Raw genomic sequence first — 24,280 nt, forward strand, 5'->3', positions numbered from 1 at the left:
GTGTGTTGTTTCCGAACCTTTTATGAAAGGAGCACCAAAACTGTAGATATAAGGTACAAAATAGAAGACAATGAAGAATCCCAAATGGTTCCAATTAGCTCTCAATCTTACAGCAGAAAACAAATATGAAATTACTAACCCCTCAATACTGCATATGCTGCACTGGAAAACTTGACAATAACCCAATGCCTTAACAGGCTATCACTAATAACTTGGAAATATTCTCACTTCCAAAACCACTCCAACAGCTTAATTTGTATGAGAGCATTCTAATCCAAACAGTGCACCCATTTCAATCGATAATACGCCTTCAACTGAAAACAGCCAAGTTGCCTCCTTCTGAATTACTGAAAGACATTCTTGGCAAAGTAATTTGTTTGCCATTAGATCTTGCAGAAAATGTAGACACTCTGGGAGTGCAACGGCCAATAGATCAATCTTTGATTATCCTAGTGAATGATGTAGCTACAAAAGACAAAGACATTTGGCAGCAACTAGTAGACTTAAACAAAGTTAGAGAAGCCCTGCAATACCTCAAAGAGAACAATGAATACTACAAAGAAATGAACATTGAAGAAAACCTGAGAGAAAGCACCAAAATAATTCAGGATTCATCATCATCAACTGGCCAATTTGAACTTCTAGATCCTACCACAGCCTCCAATATTTAAGACAGTATACACTTATGGCACTGAAAGAAACACTGACATTGACTTGGTGAAGGGACTTATCCAGTAAATTTGATGACTTTTAACCTTACCTTTGAGAAACATACGTTTTTGAAAGATGTTGTGCATGGGATTTTCCCTGTGAACAATAGAGCTTTGTGAACTTTGAATAGCATCCTCCATTGGTATCTTACCATTGGATTTGTTATGGATAAACTCAACCTGGGACTCCAACAGAATGTGTATCGGCCTTGAGAACGACCCAGTGGGGGTCAAAACAAGTTTCAGCTCTATCAACCCCACCATATGTTAAATTATTAAACATAAAACTCTTAATGAAAGCCTTCAAATTTGGACATACTTTGAAACGGATCTTGACTTCACTGGGCATAGATTCCATTTATACAATTATACCATAAAACAGAATAGGGTAGAGTGCTGATATTCCAGACCCAGCCTCTCTTTTCATTTTCAGTATACAATTTTTCCCAGTGCACTCCAAAGACACGGTAGACGATGCACAATAAACATAACAAATGCGGCCAGCCAAAGGATCTCCAAGCAGCATTTGGGAAGAAAGTATAGAAATACAAGCTTTTCCTCTACTCTTTCCTACTGGAAAAGGTGGAAAGTATGATGAAAGATGCACAGAAATAACACAAATGTCATCAATGAGATATGTGATGTCATCTTTGATGTCCTGGGTGTTAGTCTTAACAGTGCAAAGTGGTGGCGCGAGTTATGGTTGTTTAACTTATCATAACTGGTGAATTTCAGGGGTTTTTCGGTTTTACTTTGAACCATAACGTCCCTTTAACAAAGTTGTTTTACTGAATTTCATATTTTTGTACAATATCCAAACAGATTAATCAATACCACTTCATTATAACAAAAAATAGACAGTTAGAATATGCTAACAGGTATCTAACTGCCCCAAGATTCTACAAAAACTAAAAAGATAAATGAATACCACTAAATTATATCAAAAAATATACAGTTAGAATTTACCAAATGGTATCTTACTGCCCCAAGATTTTCAATAACCAACCAGATAAATCAATACCACTACATGATGACAAAAAATAGACAGTTAGAATATGCCAACTGGTATTTAACTGCCCCAAGATTTGACAATATCCAAACAGATAACTGAATACTACTTCATTATAACAAAATATATAACTGCTCCAAAAATCTGCAACAAGCCAACATATAGAACATTAGCCAGAAACAACAAGTGAACACCGAAAACAAACAAACAAATAGACTGCAGCATAACATTCAAATATTTTTTTTTAATCCAATATGGATTTTTTTCTCCCACAGACCCAATGATTTTAGCAACAAACACAGAAACTGAGCAAATTGCACAGTACACTGGTTTGTAATCTACTAAATATTGATTATTCAATGTTATAAGTCGCTACAAAATACCAATACTAACATGATCTTTTCTTTTATCACAGAAATTAACAAGAAATATATGTACTCCAGTTACTAAACCAAACAGTAAGTATATTATAAAAAGTACAGCCATTGCAGCACATCGCACCCATAGTGACTTATAACTTCAGTGCTTATAAATTTGGTCTTGGCCATGCAACCAAGACTCTAGGCCCTGGCCACAACCACCGCAGCATATCACACCCATAGTAGCTTATAACTTCAGAGCTTATAAATGTGGTCTTGTCCATGCACCCAAAACTCTAGGCCCTGCCCACAACCACCACAGCATATCACACTCATACTGGCGTATAACTTCATTGTTTATCAATTTGTTCCTGGGTCCCAAAGTTATAAGCCACTATGGGTGTGATATGCTGCGGTGGTTGTGGCCAGGGCATAGAGTCTTGGGTGCATGGCCAGCCATGCACCCAAGACTCTATGCCCTGGCCACAACCACCGCAGCATATCACACCCATAGAGTCAAACATTTTAACTATGCTGTATGGGCATGTGTGTTCTTAGAACAGTTTCAACTTGCCTGCAAACAATACGGACAGGAATAGCGTCCTCCTGACACACCCATTTCATTTATTTACGAACAACCCAGGACACTTGATGTATTCTTAGAACAATTTCAACTTGCCTACGAACAGTATGGACAGGTATAGCATCCTCAGGACACCCCCGTTTTGTTTATCTACGAACATCCCAGGACACGTGTTCTTAGAACAATTTCAACTTGCCTGCGAACAATACGGACACTCATAGCGTCCTCAGAACACACCTATTGTGTTTATTCACGAACATTTCAGGACACCACTTGTGTTCTTAGGATAGTTTCAGCTTGCTTGAAAACAATACGGACAAGTCTACCGTCCTCAGAACACCCCCATTTCATTTATTTACGAACATCCTAGGACACATGATGCTGTGTAGTTATGATTAAGTTGCTTTTTCCATAGTAAGAGCCCTTTTTGGTGGCTTATAACTTCACTCTCCCTGGACGTATCCTCACCAAGCTTAGTATAATATGTGGCCCACTCTGAACTTTTTAGCAAAGTTTGGTGAGGTATGGTCCGGGGGGGCAAAGTTATAGTTGGGGTCCCAAAACTTCTTTTTTTCCCATAGACTGAATGGGGAAAAACTTTGCTCACACCTACAGCCCAAACCGCTGAACGGATTTTCACCAAATTTGCGTCAGGAGCAGCGTCTTGGTCCCGAAAGCATGCTTTTGTAAATTTGGTGAAAATCCGTCCAGTAGTTTTTTTAATAAATGACCAAAATGTAGGTCACAAAAAATGTGTCTTCGGCCATGCACCCAAGACTCTAGGCCCTGGCCACAACCACTGCAGCATATCACACCCATAGATCACACCCAAAGAATCTATGGATGTTATATGCTGCGGTGCTTGTGGCAAGGCCTAGAGTCTTGGGTGCATGTGGTGGTTGTGGTCAGGGCCTACCCAAGACCAAAGTTATAAGTACGGAAGTTATAAGCTAGCATGGGTGTGATATGCTGCAGTGGTTGTGGCCAGGGCCTACCCAAGACCAATGTTATAAGTATTGAAGTTATAAGCTACCATGGGTGTGATATGTTGTGGTGGTTGTGGCCAGGACCTACCCAAGACCGAAGTTATAAGTACCAAAGTTATAAGCTACCATGGGTGTGATATGCTGTGGTGGTTGTGGCCAGGTCCTAGAGTCTTGGGTATATGGGCCATGCACCCAAGACCGAAGTTATATGCACTGTTTGCTTCAATGGTTGTGTTATGGAGCAGTATTTATGAGTTGTACTTATTGTAATATACTTACTGTTTGGTTTGGTAACTGGAGTACATATATTTTTTGTCAATTTTTGTGATAAAAGAAAATATCATGTTAGTATTGGTAGTTTGTAAGAACTTATAACATTGAATAATAGACATAATGTATTCATTTCGACCCTCATATTTAGTAGATTACAACCCAGTGTACTGGGCAATTTGCTCAGTTTCTGGGTTTGTTTTTCAAATCATTGGGTCTGTGGGAAAAACAAATCCATGTTGGATTAAAAAAAAAATTGTTTTGTTATGCTACAGTCTATTTGTTTGTTTGTTTTCAGAGATCACTTGTTGTTTCTGGCTAATGTTCTATCTGTTGACTTGTTGCACATTTTTGGAGAAGTTAGATACCTGTTGGCATATTCTAACTGTCTATTTTTTGTTATAATTTAGTGGTATTGATTTATCTGTTTGGTTGTTGCAAAATTTTGGGGCAGTTAGATACCTGTTGGCAAATTCTAACCGTTTATTTCTTGTTATAATTTAGTGGTATTCATTTATCTGTTTGGTTGTTATAGAATCTTGCGGCAGTCAGATACCTGTTGGCGTATTCTAACAGTTTATAGTTTTTTAATTGAATTTTTGTTAATGTTTAAGTACAGATCAGTTATAAAATTTTGGTTTTAAGAAGATTAAATAAGTTTTTGTAGGATTTGCTGGTAATTTCTGCTTTAGAGTAATGGTACTATCATTACATTCAAACCATCCACATTTCTTTTTAGTATATGCAGTGTAGTGACCAGCATTGGTTGTGGCTCCTGCATGGTAGATAAAAAAAACCTTTTTTTTGTTATTCTACAGTCAATTTGTTTGTTTGTTTTTAGTGGTCACTTGTTGTTTTTGACTAATGTTCTATCTGTTGGCTTGTTGCATATTTTTGGAGCAGTTAGATACCTGTTGGCGTATTCTAACTGTCTATTTTTTGTTATAATTTAGTGGTGTTGATTTATCTGTTTGGTTGTTGCAAAATCTTGGGGCAGTTAGATACCTGTTGGCATTTTCTAACTGTTTATTTCTTTTTATAATTTAGTGGTATTAATTTATCTGTTTGGTTGTTATAGAATCTTGGGTCTATTAGATGCCTGTTGGTGTATTGTAACAGTTTATCGTTTTTAAATTGAAGTTTTGTTAAAGTTTAAGTACAGATTAGTTATTACATTTTGGTTTTAAGAAGATTAAATAAGCGTTTGTAAGATTTGCTGGTAATCTCTGCTTTAGAGTAATGGCATTATCATTACATTCAAACCATCCACATTTCTTTTTAATATATGCAGTGTAGTGACCTGCATTGGTTGTGGCTCCTGCGTGGTAGATTGTACCTATTGTTTTGAAGGTATTCTTACCAAGTGATACTTGACCATGCGTGAATCCAGTCAGCTGGTAGTTGTTTTGGTACCATCTGCATTTAACGTAGAAGCATTAGTATTACGTATTTACTAAGTGTTTGTATTAGTAAGGTGGAGCGATTACCTGAATTACAGGTAGTACGTAATCTACCATGGTTTGCATTTTGTACAAGTTGCTGCAATGGAACGGATTCACAATTAGGTAAGGATACATAGACGGAGCGCTCATTAGGGATTTGTTCCTGTGTCACATTGTTGCAGAGAGTGTATGTATGTTTCCACATGTATGAAATCTGAAAAATGTCATTTATAGGTATGTTTTTGTTTTCCAGTACTTGTAGTAAGTACATTAGAAATTATTGTGAATCTTCTTGTGAGTTTATAGCGAATTTCACCATTCCAGCACACTAGTCTAATTCTTGTCTTATTCCATGAACATTATATGTGTTGTCAGGATTATTTGTTGTGCTTCTATGAAGTACTAACATTTACAAACACAATTGGTCTGTACTGTGTAAGTAAATGGTCAACAATTGGTGGTAATTGGAATAGAATATTCATTGCTACATTTGCGTAGCAATTTACACCAGTTATATTCGAAAATTTGAATGGACCAGATAGGTCTGTGTCCAAGTCATTTTTTCAGAGAGTTTGTTGCTTCTTTGAAGAAGTACCTGAGTTACTTTGAGTAATAGGTTCTTCTTTGGTTGTGGTAATTGATGAAGTATTAGCTTATTTTCGTCTCTTTGGAGGATTTGCAGTGAGATCCTGTTGCATTTCTGTTTGAATTAGTTTTCTTTTACAAGGTTTTCCTTTTTGTGGAAAAGGATATGTTTTTAGATGGCGGGTGAATAATGAACATAGTCTACTTTATTCTAAAATGCAAGGAATAACGTTGTGTACTTTACTTGCATCAAAGTTGATTAGAAATAGACTGTCAAGTGTATGTAAGCGTGATAGTGCTACGTAGCTCATGCCTTCTTTAAAGACTGTGTTACCAATATCTATCAATGCTTTGTCTAGGGAAAGACCTTGTGTTTTATAAATGGTGACTGCGTATGCTAGAGTTAGAGAAAACTGTTTTCTGCGTACATACATGTCTTTGAAGAGAAGGAATCGGGCTGTTGAGCTCCCTATCCTTTTTACTTCTGAAAGTTTGTCAAAGAGAATATTGACAAACTGAATGTCGTTGTCACGTGGGTATGTTTGAAAGCCAAGAACTGTACCCAGTGCTCGATTAACTAGTCCTTGCTGCACATCAAGGTTATGTTTAAGCATTACTCTATAGTTTAAGGATAATTTTAATATTTTTTTCCAAACCAGCTGTGTTGGAGATAGACTTTTCTAAGGTATTTAGTCTTGTTGTGGCTTGTTGACACATGGGTAGTGTCATACCATGTGCGTCCAGTTTGTCTGTGGAGCAAATTTCAATTATTGGTTGCATTTCTTTTTTCAACATTGTTTCATTGAATTTGGAACAGATTGCAAGAGTTAGCATTAAGGAAATACAATTGGCATTTTTGTGCGCTAATTGTTCCATAACATCAGTAGCACATGAGGTATGGCCATAATGTGCATGGATGTGCCGGGTTTTTAATATTGCTTGTGCTTCTTGAGATAGTACACCAACTCTAATACTTTTTAAAATGTTGGCGTAGGTGAGGTCTGCAGACTGTTTCATGTTTTCTGTTAATTCTCTGTATTGGAAATGTTGCCAAAGGTTGACATTTCCTATGCTGCCAACAGTTTTCCGGCAGAGTTTGTTAATGTTATAAAAATAGGTGCAACTTTCACTGGTGTCAATTGAAGAAGCTCTCCGAAAACAATAATGTGTTTCCTGCAAAGAGCTCTTCATAGTTTGTTTTAAGTACTTGTTGTAATCTGAGGTGAATCAAAGCCAACATTAGGTTGAAGATCATGCTCACTTTATCTATTAGTAGCATTTTCGTTTGTTTTAACACTCTGCGTAGTTCCATTGCAGCTTCTGTAAAAAGTTTGTAATATTTGAATTTGTTTTAGTGTTCTACTGGCAGGAGTAGTAATCGGTGTAAAGTGACACCGCCTATGTTGTAGGAAGCTAAACCTTTGGGGGCAGTTACAACAGCTGACAGTTTGTTGTTTGTCAGTTGTTGAAGGAACTTGCTGATGATTTTGATTAAGAATATTTTGCCTGAACCAGCTTCACCACTGACGTATAATAGTATAGGTTTGTAATTTTGGCAGGTACATTCTTCATTTTCATGTTGTACACCATGTGCAATTTCTTTTATTACTTCTTGAAAAATGCTATGCTGCTCATTGTTTAGTTTTGATTGTAGTATACTTAAGTCTTCTGTATCTTCTTACTGACACATGGTGTTTTCTACTTCTGTCATAGCTAATTCTGCCTCATTTGCTATTAGTGGCTGCCCCAGTGGTTCTTGGATTCCTTTTATAGAAGGTTGACTACTGTCAGTAGTGTCCTTATCTAGTTGGGCCTGGAGTTCTTCTTCGTGTTGCTGTTCATTGTGCAACATTGTTTTGTACTGTGTAAAGTTTACATCAGTGCTAGTACTTTCATTTGCTTTGAAAGCGTCTTCATAGGAGTCATAGTTATCTAGTATTTCTTCTTCTTTTCTCCATGGTTTAAAGAGTTGTAGCAGGGACATGTAATATAGTTCTTTATGTTGAGGAGTTTTTAGTGACAATTTGATATGATTAATTAAACTTGGTTTGGTAAGTTTTACTAAGCTGCCTTCACAATTTGTCACTCTGTATCTACCCTTTTTCATCAGGTTTTATATTATTTTTGTATGTGAGGTTTTGGGCTATGTGCTCTAGACACATGGTTTCCAGAGTGGTACTTTTGTTTGGGTAGTATGTGTCTACTTAATTGTTTTTCAAAATGTCTTGGCTGTTGGGATCATGTTTGGCTATTGTTTCTATGACAATTTAGCAGGACCAAGACTTAGCCATACTATATTTTCTTTTTTTCCATACAAAGCTGTACCGGTAAAACGATCTGCAGCGTCATAGCAGCCACATTCTCTATGGGAGAGCATTTTTATGCCCAAGCTGTACAATTTCTGAGACAGTGTTTTGTCTGATGACAGGTCATTCCTGAGGTCTTGAAGCTCTGTTTTTTTCTGCTTTGGTTAAGTAGGCTGTAACATATTGTGCAACTGCAGTGGAATTGTCTGCAATGTACTGCACATCTATGTTTGCATTCCACAATAGGGCAATGATTGCATTGTAATCTTGATATATTTTGCTTCTTCTGTTCTTTTTATGTAATATTTATATTAGGTGATTTACCTTTGACACTATGGGCCTCATCACAAATTGGGTGGTTACTAGCCCTACCACCAAACCCCCTGGCACTAATAGCACGGGATCACAGGTTTGGCGGAAATGGGTATTGCCCATTCCCCACTGAACGCATTCGGGAATTCCCCATTCCGCATTGGGCTCAATTGGGAATTTTAACGCTCTTACCACCGGCGGATTTCCCGCCGGTGGTAATAGCGCAAAATTTCGGTGGATTTCCTCCCAGCTCAGAGCTGGGGATAAATCCACCGAAGCCCTGATTTGGCGGACCCTTAAATCCGCCGGTAATAGTGCTACTACCGGATTTAAGGGTTACCGCCAAACTCGTAATGAGGCCCTATTTCTAACTGAAGACATAACGTTGTTCACTTCACCTGTTTCTGAAACCGGTCTAGGGAAACCAAAGCGGCATTTGGTGTAGTATTTCCCTTTGTTTTTGTATTTGCAACAACAATATTTGCCACATTTGTGTCTTTGAAATTGTACAATTTGTGCATGAAGATCACTATTTGTTGCTTCTGATGAAATTTCACAAGTGACATATTTTCTAAATAACACAGTAACACAGTGGCATCACTGTCTTGACCAAATTTAGGAGCATCTTTAATCCATAAAAGCATGTGCTCCTCTGGTTTGGTATTCTATTCTCCAAAAGAAGTATTGCACTTCTCCGATGGGAGGAACAGTTTTATTACAAATAAAGTGTAGAATAGCAATGAAGTGATGATGGAAATATCTTGAAATATTAACAGGATCTAGAGAGCAAAGTTCTCCAGGTGTTAGTATATCTATGTTTGTTTTGTTTTTATTTGATATGCGGAGGAAATCATGTAGATGTTCCCATGCATATTCTGCACAACTTAATGTAACAAACCAAGTGGGTGGGCCAAGGTTTCTTATCATACAGCATACATCTCCGTGACGTCAGAATCAGTACTCTTTCGTACCACGCATGTTTGCTAACAGATTTGTAAATGTTGGTTGTAAAACCTCATCTGACATATTTTTCAAGTGGGTTCCTGATTTTAATGTATGTGCAAGTCTGTAACATAGAGTTGCTAGTTCACTTTCAAAGAGTAGGTGGAATATGTATTCCACATTCTGTCTAAATCTGGGGTCTTCAGAATACATCCGTAAGGAGCGGTATTCTGATGATGTTATTTGAATATGTCTATTATCGGACCTTCCTCCTTTGCCAGTAGCAAAGAGTAGAGGAAAAGCACATGCTTCTATACTTTTTTCCCATATGCTGATTGGTGATCCTTTTGTTTGTCGCATTTGGTATGTTTCTAGTGTATCTTCTATGGTGTCATTAGAGTGTAATGGATGAATTGTATAATGTTCTAAAATATTGGATACTGTAGCAGGATCTAGAAGTTCAAATTGACCAGTTTCTGGTGACTCTTGAATTATTTCAGTTGTTTCCCTTAGGTTTTCTTCAATATTTATTTCTTTGTAGTATTCATTATTGTCTTTTAGATATTGCAAGACTTGTCTAACTTTATGTAAGTCTACCATTTGTTGTCAAAATGTTTTGTTATTTGTAGGTACACCATTTACTAAGACAATTAAAGATTGTTCTATTGGACTTTGCACTCCCAGAGTGTGCACATTTTCTTTTAGATCTAATGGTAAATATACTACGCCTTTCACCAATTCAGAGGGAGGTAATTTTGCTGTTTTTGGTTGAAGGCTTATTATTGCTTGAAATGGGTGCACTGTTTGAATTATGATGCTCTCATATAAATTGAGTTGTTGCAGGGGTTTTGGTAGAGGGAATAATTCTAAATTATTTGTAATAGCTCATGAAGGAGTTTGATTGTTGTCAAGTTTTGTTGTGCAGTAAAATGCAAAGTGTTAAGGGGTCAGTTATTTTGTATTTGTTTTCTGCACTAAGGTAAAGAGCTAATTCAAATCATTTGGAATCTTCATTGTCTTCTATTTTGTCTGTTATGGCTATAGTTTTTGTGTTAATTTTATAAAAAGGTTCTGCAGCAACACACACACACATGGTTTGGTACTTCAGCAGATGTAGTTTTAAATTTCAGTATTTATTTTTTGTATGTGTGTAGTAGAAGGTTGCCATTTGCAGAATTGTTGCTAGTCTGTTGTAAAGCTATTGCATTTTGTAAGTGGTTTTCACTTCGAAAATATTTACTCTGCATATGGTTTATTTATTCCAGTAGGTCTTTGGCTGTACCATGTAGACGATTGTTATTTAAATTGGCTAGTGCTAAAGCAGGACTTTTAGCATAGTACAGTTTATAGACTAGATTTCTTATAGTTGAATGATGTGTTGATCTCATTTTGATATGATGTAAGCTGCTTTTGCAAATAGGTCCTGAAATGCAGGTCAATGAATGTTCTTGCAGTCCTGTGTATTTGCGCTCTGGACAGGCATCCATATTTTGCAGCAGTTTTATTTTCATTTTGTCTTTGCCTTTCACATATTGATTGAGGAACTGGCGTAAAGATTTGAACGTTTTTTTGGCAATGTTACACATTGACGTGTATGGCCATTTGTATACTGGATGTTCTGGTTCAGTCGAATGGAGAATTGATACTGAGTTTTCTGGGGATATTTTTGTAAGCAGTATTTCTTGTCCCATTATGGTATTATTACGTTTTTCATAACCTTGTCCACTGCTATGGATGGCAATTGTGTTTGTTTGATATTGTTCGTATGCTTCTTCATTGAAATATGGTTCTGTGTTTGTGGTGTGACTCCTTTCACCTCCACAAATATTTAAGACGTTATTTTTGTTGACATTCTGTTTATTGAGAAGCCTTTTTTGTAAGTTAGTATTTAGTTTTCTTAGTGGTTTCATTCTGTTTAACACTAAAATAAATAACTTTATTTTGGGGAGAATTGCACTGTCTATCAAAGCTTCTAAGATTAATTTTCTATGGTCGTTTTTAAGGGTTGTGAATGATTTGTCTCCTGTTTTTATACTATTCTGAAGGACTCTGTGGCGCAACATTTTTGCTAAAATACTTTTTTTGGTATGGTTAACTTCATACTACATTAAGATCTATAGGAGCAGTTTTAGCAGTAGTGGTAGCTGCATTTCTGTTAATCATTTTCTGTTTCTTTTAGATTTTGATAGAGGAGGCAATGTTTCTGTACTGGAAGATTATTTTGTTTTGCTAAATGACTGTATTAGCTGTTTTGTTTGAACTTTTTGTACATACTCTGCTAGAGATGTATGCTTACTTTGGACATGTTTATTTTTATTTGCTCTATGTCTGTGTTGATTTCTATGGACTTGCTTTCTGGTAGGCATTCTGGGGGGTCTGTTGAAGCAAGAAAATGGAAGGTATGTGTTGGGCTGTTTTGCAATGTATGTGTGCTGTATGCATGAGTGTCTGAGTATGGTGGTAAAGATGTATCTGGAGTGTGTGATTTTGCATTGGGCAGCTACAATTATTTGTGTAAGCTATTTTTCTATTTGTGTGTTACTATACTGTGGTTTAGATGACAGTAGAAAGTGAGCTAGTGGTGAGGACAAGCACTAATGGTAAATCAAATGGTATAAAATTAAAACAATTATTTGGCTTTACTGCCACCGTTATTTCCATACCGGGTGAGTTGTAATGAGGCTTTTGTTTTGTAATTCTAATATTCTAGGGGCTGAGTTATGTTATTTGTGCTCTGAGAAATGGGGATTTGTGTGCTATTCTGTGTGCTAATCCCTGTTTAATAAATGGTGATTTGTGGGCAGAATGGTACACAAATCTTCTTTTTTTTGGTGCACAAATTACATGAATCAGCCGCACAGTGTGTTTGAGTAATACATTTTAATAACAAGAGGATACATATAACAATTAACATTATACCAGTAACAGTGGAAGCAATTTAAGATTGAGAATCAGACAAAGAAAACAATAAGTAGAGCAATTAAACTGACAGGGAGAAGGAGAGTAGTGCAGTAGAAGTGAGAGAGAGGGATGTGTGGGGAAGAGGAGGAGGAGGGAAATAGATGGGGTTAAAGGTGAGAATGGGGGAGAGGGAAGGGGAGGGAGATGATTAAGGAGATACGGCAAGGGGGCAGGCGGCAAGAAGGTAGGAGGGGTTTCATGGTGGGGAATGGAGAAGGAGAGATTTGGGGAAAGTGTAGAATGAGGAAAAGGTAGAAATAGAGCAGCGTGAGAGAGGTAAGGAGTTCCAGTGGAGGGGGCTAGAAGATGGAAGCAGCGGAAATGGGATGTGGCACAAGGGGAAGGAAGAACAGTGAGAATAAAGTGGTCAGCAGAGTGAAGGGAGTGGGAGGGAGTGTAGAAAGAGAGGAGAGAGGAGAGATAAGGGGGAGCAAGATTGTGGAGAGATTTAACGACTAGGCAGAGAAACTAAGGTAGTATTGTACTTACTCTATTTTTGTGGAATGAGCAGGTTTCTTTGTAGTCATTGTTTATAGTCCAGATGTTGCTGTTTTCCAGGAGAGTGGTCTTCACTGCAATTGTAAAAGAAAGAAGTCAGTAATTTTGTGTGTTTATAGCAGTGATGTGAATTGAGAGATTCATTTTTATGTCTTTGTAGTAGTATTCTTGTTTGATTTCTGAACATAGTGTATGCATGCAGTTTCATTTGACTATGTGCAGCCTTTATATTTTATTTATATTACGTTAGTTCAAGATGCTTTGTATGAGTAGAATATTAAGGGGGTAATTCATAGAATTCAGCGCACAAGTGGCGCACGCGGCTGGCGCACAGTGTGCGCGTGCGAATCCCTGCGCCAGCCGCGTGCGCCAAAATCCATTTCCGCGCACAGCGTATTCATGGATTCCAGCTACCAAAACCAGCCGTGGCGCACAGTGGCGCAGCGACCCTGCAGCAGCGCCAGTTACGCCCCCAAGAACGCCTCTCGTGCAGGGAAAAGCCATCAACATACCCAATCCAGCGCAAAGGGCTGTGCTAACCCTGTACCAGCAGAGCAAGCGGGCTACGTGTATCACTGGGGTGCGCGAGAAGTACCTCACGCGATTGGCCCCGTGCGAGCAGGCTACGCGTATTTCAGGGGTGCGCGGGAAGTTCCACACGCGATTCCATCATGGTACGTGTATTTCGGGGTGCGCGTGAAGTTCCACATGCGATATCAGCAGGGTACGTGTATTTCAGGGTGCAGGGGAAGTTACACACGCGATTTCCGCAGGGTACGTGCATTTCAGGGGTGCACGTGAAGTTCCACACGCGATATCAGCAGGGTACGTGTATTTCAGGGTGCAGGGGAAGTTACACACGGGATTCCAGCAGGGTACGCGTATCTCAGGGGTGCGCGGGAAGTTCCACACGCGATTCCATCAGGGTACGTGTATTTCGGTGTGCGCGTGAAGTTGCACACGCGATATCAGCAGGGTACATGTATTTCAGGGTGCAGGGGAAGTTACACACGCGATTTCCGTAGGGTACGTGTATTTCAGGGGTGCACGTGAAGTTCCACACGCGATATCAGCAGGGTACGTGTATTTCAGGGTGCAGGGGAAGTTACACATGCGATTCCAGCAGGGTACGTGTATTTCAGGGGTGCGCGGGGAGCACCACACGTGAATTGCACGTGTGGACCCTCCCAGGTGTTCCCTCTACACCCTCCACGGCCCCTGCAGGTGGCTCACACCACAGGGGCCTACCCTGCACATGTCCTGCAGGCACCCCATCCACCATGGCCATGCCCCCCTGCTAACCCACATGTCAACTTGCACTACTGCCCACCAACGCATGTCCCCCTGCACCCCCAGCCACCAGGGGCACCCTCCACAGGCCCCCACCCATGTCTCCCACCACCCCCCAGCAGTGCAGGGGCACCCTCCACCAGGCCCCCACCCATGTCTCCCACCACCCCGACCCCCCAGCCACCAGGGGCAGCCTCCACCAGGCCCCCACCCATGTCTCCCAGCACCCCCACCCCCCAGCCACCAGGGGCAGCCTCCACCAGGCCCCAACCCATGTCTCCCACCACCCCCACCCCCCAGCCACCAGGGGCAGCCTCCACCAGGCCCCCACCCATGTCTCCCAACACCCCCACCCCCCAGCAGTGCAGGGGCACCCACCACCAGGCCCCCACCCATGTCTCCCACCACCCCCACCCCCCAGCACTGTGGGACACCTGCCAGCAGGCCCCCACCCATGTGCAACTCATGTACCCCTGCACCCCCACCCCCCAGCACTGTGGGGCACCTGCCAGCAGGCCCACACCCATGTCCAACTCATGTTCCCCTCCACCCCCACCCCCCAGCACTGTGGGGCACCTGCCAGCAGGCCCCCACTCATGTCCAACTCATGTACCCCTGCACCCCCACCCCCAGCACTGTGAGGCACCTACCAGCAGGCCCCCACCCATGTCCAACTCATGTTCCCCACCACCCCCACCCCCCAGCACTGTGGGGCACCTGCCAGCAGGCCTCCACCCATGTCCAATTCATTTTCCCCACCACCCCCACCCCCCAGCACTGTGGGGCACCTGCCAGCAGGCCCCCACCCATGTCCAACTCATGTTCCCCGCCACCCCCATCCCCCAGCCACCAGGGGCACCCAACCTATGTCTCCCACCACCCCCCAGCAGTGCAGGGGCAACCACCACCAGGCCCCCAGCCACCAGGGGCAGCCTCCACCAGGCCCCCACCCATGTCTCCCACCACCCTCACCCCCCAGCAGTGCAGGGGCACCCACCACCAGGCCCCCACTCATGTCTCCCTGCACCCCCACCCCCCAGCCACCAGGGGCAGCCTCCACCAGGCCCCCACTCATGTCTCCCTGCACCCCCACCCCCCAGCAGTGCAGGGGCAGCCTCCACCAGGCCCCCACCCATGTCTCCCACCACCCCCACCCCCCAGCCACCAGAGGCAGCCTCCACCAGGCCCCCACCCATGTCTCCCACCACCCCCACTCCCCAGCAGTGCAGGGGCAGCCTCCACCAGGCCCCCACTCATGTCTCCTGCACCCCCACCCCCAGCAGTGCAGGGGCACCCACCACCAGGCCCCCACCCATGTCTCCCACCACCCCCACCCCCCAGCCACCAGGGGCAGCCTCCACCAGGCCCCCACCCATGTCTCCCTGCACCCCCACCCCCCAGCAGTGCATGGGCAGCCTCCACCAGGCCCCCACTCATGTCCAACTCATGTCTCCCATCACCCCCACCCCCAGCAGTGCAGGGGCAGCCTCCACCAGGCCCCCACCCATGTCTACCACCACCCCCACACCCCAGCAGTGCAGTGGCAGCCTCCCCCAGGTCCCCACCCATGTCTCCCATCACCCCCACCCCCCAGCAGTGCAGGGGCAGCCTCCACCAGGCCCCCACTCATGTCTCCCATCACCCCCACCCCCCAGCCACCAGGGGCATCCTCCACCAGGCCCCCAATCATTTCCCCTATCACCCCCACCCCCCAGCCACCAGGGGCAGCCTCCACCAGGCCCCCACTCATGTCTCCCTGCACCCCCACCCCCCAGCAGTGCAGGGGCAGCCTCCACCAGGCCCCCACTCATGTCCAACTCATGTCTCCCATCACCCCCACCCCCAGCAGTGCAGGGGCAGCCTCCACCAGGCCCCCACTCATGTCCAACTCATGTCTCCCATCACCCCCACCACCAGCAGTGCAGGGGCAGCCTCCACCAGGCCCCCACTCATGTCTCCCTGCACCCCCACCCCCCAGCAGTGCAGGGGCAGCCTCCACCAGGCCCCCACTCATGTCTCCCTGCACCCCCACCCCCCAGCAGTGCAGGGGCAGCCTCCACCAGGCCCCCACTCATGTCCAACTCATGTCTCCCATCACCCCCACCCCCAGCAGTGCAGGGGCAGCCTCCACCAGGCCCCACTCATGTCTCCCTGCACCCCCACCCCCCAGCAGTGCAGGGGCAGCCTCCATCAGGCCCCCACTCATGTCCAACTCATGTCTCCCATCACCCCCACCCCCAGCAGTGCAGGGGCAGCCTCCACCAGGCCCCCACTCATGTCCAATTCATGTCTCCCATCACCCCCACCCCCAGCAGTGCAGGGGCAGCCTCCACCAGGCCCCCACTCATGTCTCCCTGCACCCCCACCCCCCAGCAGTGCAGAGGCAGCCTCCACCAGGCCCCCACCCATGACTCCCACCACCCCCACCCCCCAGCAGTGCAGGGGCAGCCTCCACCAGGCCCCCACCCAGTCTCCCACCACCCCCACCCCCCAGCCACCAGGGGCAGCCTCCACCAGGCCCCCACCCATGTCTCCCACCACCCCCACCCCCCAGCAGTGCAGGGGCACCCACCACCAGGCCCCCACCCAGTCTCCCACCACCCCCACCCCCCAGCCACCAGGGGCAGCCTCCACCAGGCCCCCACCCATGTCTCCCACCACCCCCACCCCCCAGCAGTGCAGGGGCACCCACCACCAGGCCCCCACCCAGTCTCCCACCACCCCCACCCCCCAGCCACCAGGGGCATCCTCCACCAGGCCCCCACTCATTTCCCCTATCACCCCCACCCCCCAGCCACCAGGGGCAGCCGCCACCAGGCCCCCACTCATGTTTCCCTGCACCCCCACCCCCCAGCAGTGCAGGGGCAGCCTCCACCAGGCCCCCACCCATGTCTCCCACCACCCCCACCCCCCAGCAGTGCAGGGGCAGCCTCCACCAGGCCCCCACCCATGTCTCCCACCACCCCCACCCCCAGCCACCAGGGGCAGCCTCCACCAGGCCCCCACCCATGTCTCCCACCACCGCCACCCCCCAGCAGTGCAGGGGCACCCACCACCAGGCCCCCACCCATGTCTCCCACCACCCCCACCCCCAAGCCACCAGGGGCAGCCTCCACCAGGCCCCCACCCATGTCTCCCACCACCCCCACCCCCCAGCACTGTGGGGCACCTGCCACCAGGCCCCCACCCATGTGCAACTCATGTACCCCTGCACCCCCACCCCCCAGCACTGTGGGGCATCTGCCAGCAGGCCCCCACCCATGTCCAACTCATGTTCCCCACCACCCCCACCCCCCAGCACTGTAGGGCACCTGCCAGCAGGCCCCCACTCATGTCCAACTCATGTACCCCTGCACCCCCACCCCCCAGCACTGTGGGGCACCTGCCAGCAGGCCCCCACCCATGTCCAACTCATGTTCCCCACCACCCCCACCCCCCAACACTGTGGGGCACCTGCCAGCAGGCCCCCACCCATGTCCAACTCATGTTCCCCACCACCCCCACCCCCCAGCACTGTGGGGCACCTGCCAGCAGGCCCCCACCCATGTCCAACTCATGTTCCCCACCACCCCCATCCCCCAGCCGCCAGGGGCACCCTCCACAGGCCCCCACCCATGTCTCCCACCACCCCCCAGCAGTGCAGGGGCAGCCTCCACAAGGCCCCCACCATGACTCCCACCATCACCACCCCCCAGCAGTGCAGGGGCAGCCTCCACCAGGCCCCCACCCATGTCTCCCACCACCCCCACCCCTAGCAGTGCAGGGGCAGCCTCCACCAGGCCCCCACTCATGTCTCCCTGCACCCCCACCCCCGAGGAGTGCAGGGGCAGCCTCCACCAGGCCCCCACCCATGTCTCCCACCACCCCCACCCCCCAGCAGTGCAGGGGCAGCCTCCACCAGGCCCCCACTCATGTCTCCCTGCACCCCCACTCCCCAGCCGTGCAGGGGCATCCTCCACCAGGCCCCAACTCATTTCCCCTATCACCCCCACCACCCAGCCACCAGGGGCAGCATCCAACAGGCCCCCACTCATGTCTCCCTGCACCCCCACCCCCCAGCAGTGCAGGGGCAGCCTCCACCAGGCCCCCACTCATGTCTCCCTGCACCCCCACCCCCGAGGAGTGCAGGGGCAGCCTCCACCAGGCCCCCACCCATATCTCCCACCACCCCCACCCCCCAGCAGTGCAGGGGCAGCCTCCACCAGGCCCCCACTCATGTCTCCCTGCACCCCCACCCCCGAGGAGTGCAGGGGCAGCCTCCACCAGGCCCCCACACATGTCTCCCACCACCCCCACCCCCCAGCAGTGCAGGGGCAGCCTCCACCAGGCCCCCACCCATGTCTCCCACCACCCCCACCCCCGAGCAGTGCAGGGACAGCCTCCACCAGGCCCCCACTCATGTCCAACTCATGTCTCCCATCACCCATACCCCCAGCAGTGCAGGGGCAGCCTCCACCAGGCCCCCACCATTGTGCAACTCATGTTCCCCAGCCAACATGTCATCACAATCTAGATCCCTGGTCCCTATGGTCAGCCTCCAAATGCAAAACACCCACCCGAGTATTGCATCCACCCACTCATAATTTGCAATTACATCACAGAACACCAATTGCAAGTTCCGAAACAAACACATTTCCCTCACATACACCCAATGGGTGTCAATGAATCTCAAAACACATATCATGAAATGCATGAAACCAATGAGATACCGCACATTCAAGTTCACCAAAAATAATATGTATTAAAGGAAACATCAATAGAATAAAAAATGAAGAAACAGAAACGTGAATGTACAAAAATGAAAAGAAGCATGTCCGTCAAAAAACCAAAAATAAAAATCCAAAGTAATGTCCAAAGTCAATGTCCACAAAACAAAATCCAATGGGAAATAAAAAAGAACGACATTGCTCCATGGTCAAAAATAGAAAAAAAAATACAATCCAACTGTCAACTATGTACATGGGAACAATCCAGGGTCCATTATCCCAACAAAATAAAGGAAACCTATCTAACTACACTAACTAATAAAATAAACTATATACAAAAATGTGGCCAATGTCCGAAAGGTCCAAATAAAATAAAAACAAAAATGAACACTACCTAGAAACTATGTACAAGGGCAGCGGGCTAGTTTCACGGCTCACTTGTGGATGTTCCGGGCCAGGGCATCATCGAACTCCTCCTCAATGTCCCGGAGGCGGTCCTCCTCCATGGCCCCGAGGGTCCGCAGGGCCGCCGACGTCTCCACCTCCAAACCCCTGCGGATTGCCTCGAGGCACTCGGCCCGCCTCAGGGCCCTCCGCATGGAGTTCTCCGCCCTGACCATTGTGAGCCGTGCCTCTTCCGCCCGCTGCCGCTCCGCATCTATGGCATGGCCCAACCGCTGCCACACGGAAGACACTCTCTGTCCTGGGTCCTCCTGCCCTCCGGCCGATGCCTGCCCCTCCGATGTCGAAGGCCCCAAGCCTTCATGGCTCCCACCACGTTGCTGCTGCTGCTGTGCCTCTGCCCGTGCACTGCCTCCTGCTGCCTGCACATCCTCCGCCGGCTGGGGTGCAGTTGTAGATGTGGCCACCCCTGCTGGACGTCCGACTCCCGACTGTGGCAGCGATGCCTCCTCCACCAGCCTTCCCGCACCGTCAGAGGCAGCTCCACAGGGCACCCAGGTGACTGATGGGTGGGAAGATGGCACAGAGGACGACTGGCGCGTAGGGGGTCCAGTTGAGGAGGGGGTCGGAGCAAGCCCCATCAGACGGAGGAATCTGGCCTGGGTGACCTGTCCCAGCAGGCTGACGTGGTCAACGAGCCATTCGAGATGACTCGCAGTCTCTTCATGAAAAGACTGCAGGTCACCTCGCATGGCCCATTGACGCAACACCACACCAGCCAGGACAGGCTCAACCCGGACCTGGATAGCCACGTCCGCAGGCAGAAGAAGGCCAGTTGACGTGAGCTCATCCCCTGCCTGAAAACGGGTCTGGACGTAGGCATCCCTGCTGGTGCAAGATGATGCAGGGACAGGATCGGGGACAGGATTGCACACAGGCATCTCTGCGGCGGCCTGTGTTGCCTCCTGTCCCTGGTCCTGCACTGCACCACTAGCACCAGTGGGATCCCCACCTCCAGACCCCGTCTCTGGTGCTTGCACGGCCTCCTCCTCCACCAAACCCCCACCAACCTGGATGACTCCGTGCCATCTTCCCCTGTTGGGCCCTGTGTGGTCCCAGCTGCCCCTTCTGCTGCCGAGGAGTCCAACTCCAACCTCCGCCTCTTGGACCTCCCCCCGGCAGCTGCGGCCTGGGACGCGGCACCGGACTCCTCACTCCCCGACGAGATGACAACCTGGGAGGGGAGCCGGGCCTTGCGTCTCCGGCTGGCGGTCGGATCCCCGCCGCTGTGCTCCACAGCACCTTCTCCGCCCTCTTCATCAGTTGATGCTGCAGACAGGGAGAAACAAAACACAGGCATCAGGGCACTGTACAATGGACACATACACACATGACAGTTGTACATGAGTGGCATTGGCAAACCTCAGACATGTCATCACAATCCCCAACACACATGTCATTACAACTTGCACACATGAGCCATACCACAGCCATATCGCAACTGCCACCACCATCCATACACATACAACAGCATGAGCAGCCAAAGGTGAGCCAGACATCACATGCAACACAGGAAATGCACCACACATGTACACACACCACCACACTTGCATGCATGTGTACACCTCTGCCAAGTGTTGCACTGTTCAGACGGGCATCCATGTCACATCTGCCAATCAGGCTTCCACATACCGCTGCCACATGCATCCATGTTGCATCACTGTTGCACCCTTGTCAAATACACACACATGCACATGTACAGAGTGCTGATAAATGCAGCTGAAAACAACATACATGTGTGACATCACGGACATGTCTACTTACATACACATTCATCCAAACATGTGTGCCCACACAACTGCATTTGGCATGCAAGCCTACACACACAAGCACCATCCATGTTTCACACATTACAGCCCTCGCATGTGTCAGCCCCACGGCCCTGTACACCCCCACCCATACTCGACCCCATACAAACAGATGTGCAACCTGCACACTACTGAATAATCACCACACGCACTGCTCACAATCAGGATGCATGTACACTCACCGCTCGACTCCAGACGGGTCTGCTTCTCAAGGACCTGGACATGGAGCGCTGGGGATATGCGATCCAGGACCCTCATCTGTTCTTCCGACAAGTGGCCCCGGCGCCCCTTGGCAACCGCTGCCTTCAAGAGGCGCCGGGCCTAGTTCAGGGTCCTGGACCTGAAGTCCTCCCAGCGCTTCCTGACATGTTGTAAGTCGTGGACTGCCACCCTCTCCGCGTTGATGGCAGTCACGATGTCAGTCCAGATCCGAGTCCGTCCTTCCTTGTCGGCGCGGGAACTTTCGAAGAGGGCATCATACTGCCCCAGGACTTGCTCCACCAGGACATCAACTTCGGTGGCACTGAAGCTGGTGCCCCTCTGCCTCTCTGGCCGGGGGTTGTCAGTGGTCACAGATTGTGTTTGCCCCGACATGACAACCCCAGAGGCAGGAGTGGGTGGGCAACTGGGTCCTGGGGCTGGGCTGTGGAGCGATGGAATCCCAGTCCGGAGTCTTGGGTTCCAGCAGGGGTGGTCACAGCAACAGCACCCCTGGCTGATGTGCAGGCAGCAAATGGCAGGGCACGTGGGCAGCAGGCAGTCAGGCAGCAGCAGATGGCAGGTGGGAGCGTGCTCGGGGCTCTGGGGGGCAGTAGTTCGGCCTTCTGGGCAGGAGCGTGGTCTTCCGTGTGCTTACGCGTGGCCAGCTTGATACGGAGTGATTTGGCATGTGAAAAATCTGCACGTCAGCGTGTAATTCAAGGAAAGGCCCTTAGCGCGTAAGCGCGTCTGCACGCATACTCATTTTCATTGGACAGAAGGCCCCTGAAGCGCAAGCGCCCCTGTGACGTGACGCGTACAGACGTGCATGCGCATTTCAGCGCGCTTGAAAAACTGCACGTCCGCGTGTAATACGAGGAAAGGGCCCATGCGCGTAAGCGCGCGTGGAAACTGCACGTCCGCGTGTAATACGAGGAAAGGGCCATGCGCGTAAGCGCGTGTGGAAACTGCACGTCCGCGTGTAATACGAGGAAAGGGCCCATGCGCGTAAGTGACGTGACGCGCGCGTGCGTTTCCCTCAGCACGGGTTAAAGGTGAGCGGGCCCAGCAGTTCGCTGTACGTGCCTTTCGTGGAGACTGACGTGTGTTGCTGCTTCCTGTTGTTTCGCGCGCCATCACAACTTCACAGCTATCAAGGACGTATCTCTTCTTTTGGCGGGGGTATTGGCTACGCGTGTTTTTCTCCATCGCGCTAGTCAGACGGTGAGTCGCACACGCTCTTTTTCCCACTGCGGGTGCCCCTGTGTATCGCACCCATTTTCGATGTCATAGTAGCCTGCGTGTCCCACGCGTACGCGTTATTCGTGTTACCGGGTGCCACCGCGTACTGCGGGATGTTGAATCCACGCACGTAGGCTGCAGTGTTGCGTGCACGGTTTTACTGCAGTTTTGGGGTGCATGAGCGTTGCGTGACCCGTCACCACATCACCAGGGTCACATACAGCCTTGCAGGTGCAGGGGGGCTGTTAACATCTTGCTTCCCACCCCCTTCACCCCAATTGCCCAGGTCAATTGTGGTGTACACCTCCCATTGGCACCACTCCATCTGTGCCAGCACTACTACATCTGTGCCATGGTTGGGAGGCCACCAAAGGTGAGGGGCGCCTCAGCTGGGCGTACTCCTCGTGGCGGGCATGGTCAGGGACGTGGCCGTGGTGACCAGGGAGTAGGGGGACTCCAGGGTGTCCAGGGCAGCCACAGAGGGGAAGAGGCAGGGGTGCACCACTTGAGCACAATGTTGTGCCATGTGTCAATGCAGCCATGCCACCACCCCCTGTGGTTCCGGGGGATGCAGCTCCTGCATCTGGCACTGGCACCCATATGACCCGGCATTCCGTTCCATCGACTGCCACGGGCCCAAGGGTAGTGGTAGCTGCAGGTGCAGCTGTGGACACCGCCACCCTGGCTCAGGGTCTGCCAGCGCAGGCTGCGTTGGCACTTGAAGAGCCCTTGGTAGATCTCCAACAGGCCAGGGGGGAAACCATAGGGGCAGACCGGGCTGCTCAGACCAAGACACGTGTCCCTGGGGCAGTCATGTCATCTGCTGCCCCGAACAGCCGGGTGTTGGCAAGTGCAGGGGCAGATGCACCCAACAGCACCCCGGTTGTGAGTCTGCCGACCAGGACCGTTGCGGCCAACGACCCTGCCACAGCTGATGTTGCTGCGCAGGGTCCATTAGTGGGCCCCCAGCTGCCACTGACACAAGTCAGGCCTTTGGGCATCCCTCCACCTGCCACTCCCTTGGCTCAATCCACCGAACCCACTGGCCATACTGGTCAGGGCGGCATTAGCCAGCCAGGGTCTGCACCACAGTCCAAGAGGAGGAAGGTTGCACCTGCAGCACAGGCTGAGACCCCACACACGTCGAGGAAGAAGCCTTTCTGTAAGCAGGAACTGGACTTCCTCGTGGACTACGTGCGGGGCCACAGCCGTGACATGCTAGTGGGTGCCAATAGTCAGACCACGGCTGCCCAACGTGACACCCACTGGAAGCATGTTGCGGAACATGTCAGTTCATTCGGCCATGAGGTGCGCAGAAGTGCAAAAAGCGTTGGAATGACATCAAGCGCAGCACTAAGGCCAAGCGTGCCTCAAATTACAACTTGACTCTGGTGACTGGCGGTGGGCCTGCACCAGAGGAGGAAGAACTCACTCCGCATTAGGCTCTCGTTGCGGAGTTCATACCACCAGAATTGGTCGAAGGAGTGGGAGAGAAGCTGGACTTTGATGCCCAGTCCAGTGAGTGTTGATACGTGTTTGTTGAGGACGTGTGTGTTTCACTTGTGGGATGTGTTGTGCATGATTGCTGCTACATGTGACGTGTACATGGTT

Source organism: Ambystoma mexicanum, chromosome 1q, assembly GCF_040938575.1.
Source record: "Ambystoma mexicanum isolate Mex_15411 chromosome 1q, UKY_AmexF1_1, whole genome shotgun sequence".
In the NCBI taxonomy this organism is placed as follows: Eukaryota; Metazoa; Chordata; class Amphibia; order Caudata; family Ambystomatidae; genus Ambystoma; species Ambystoma mexicanum.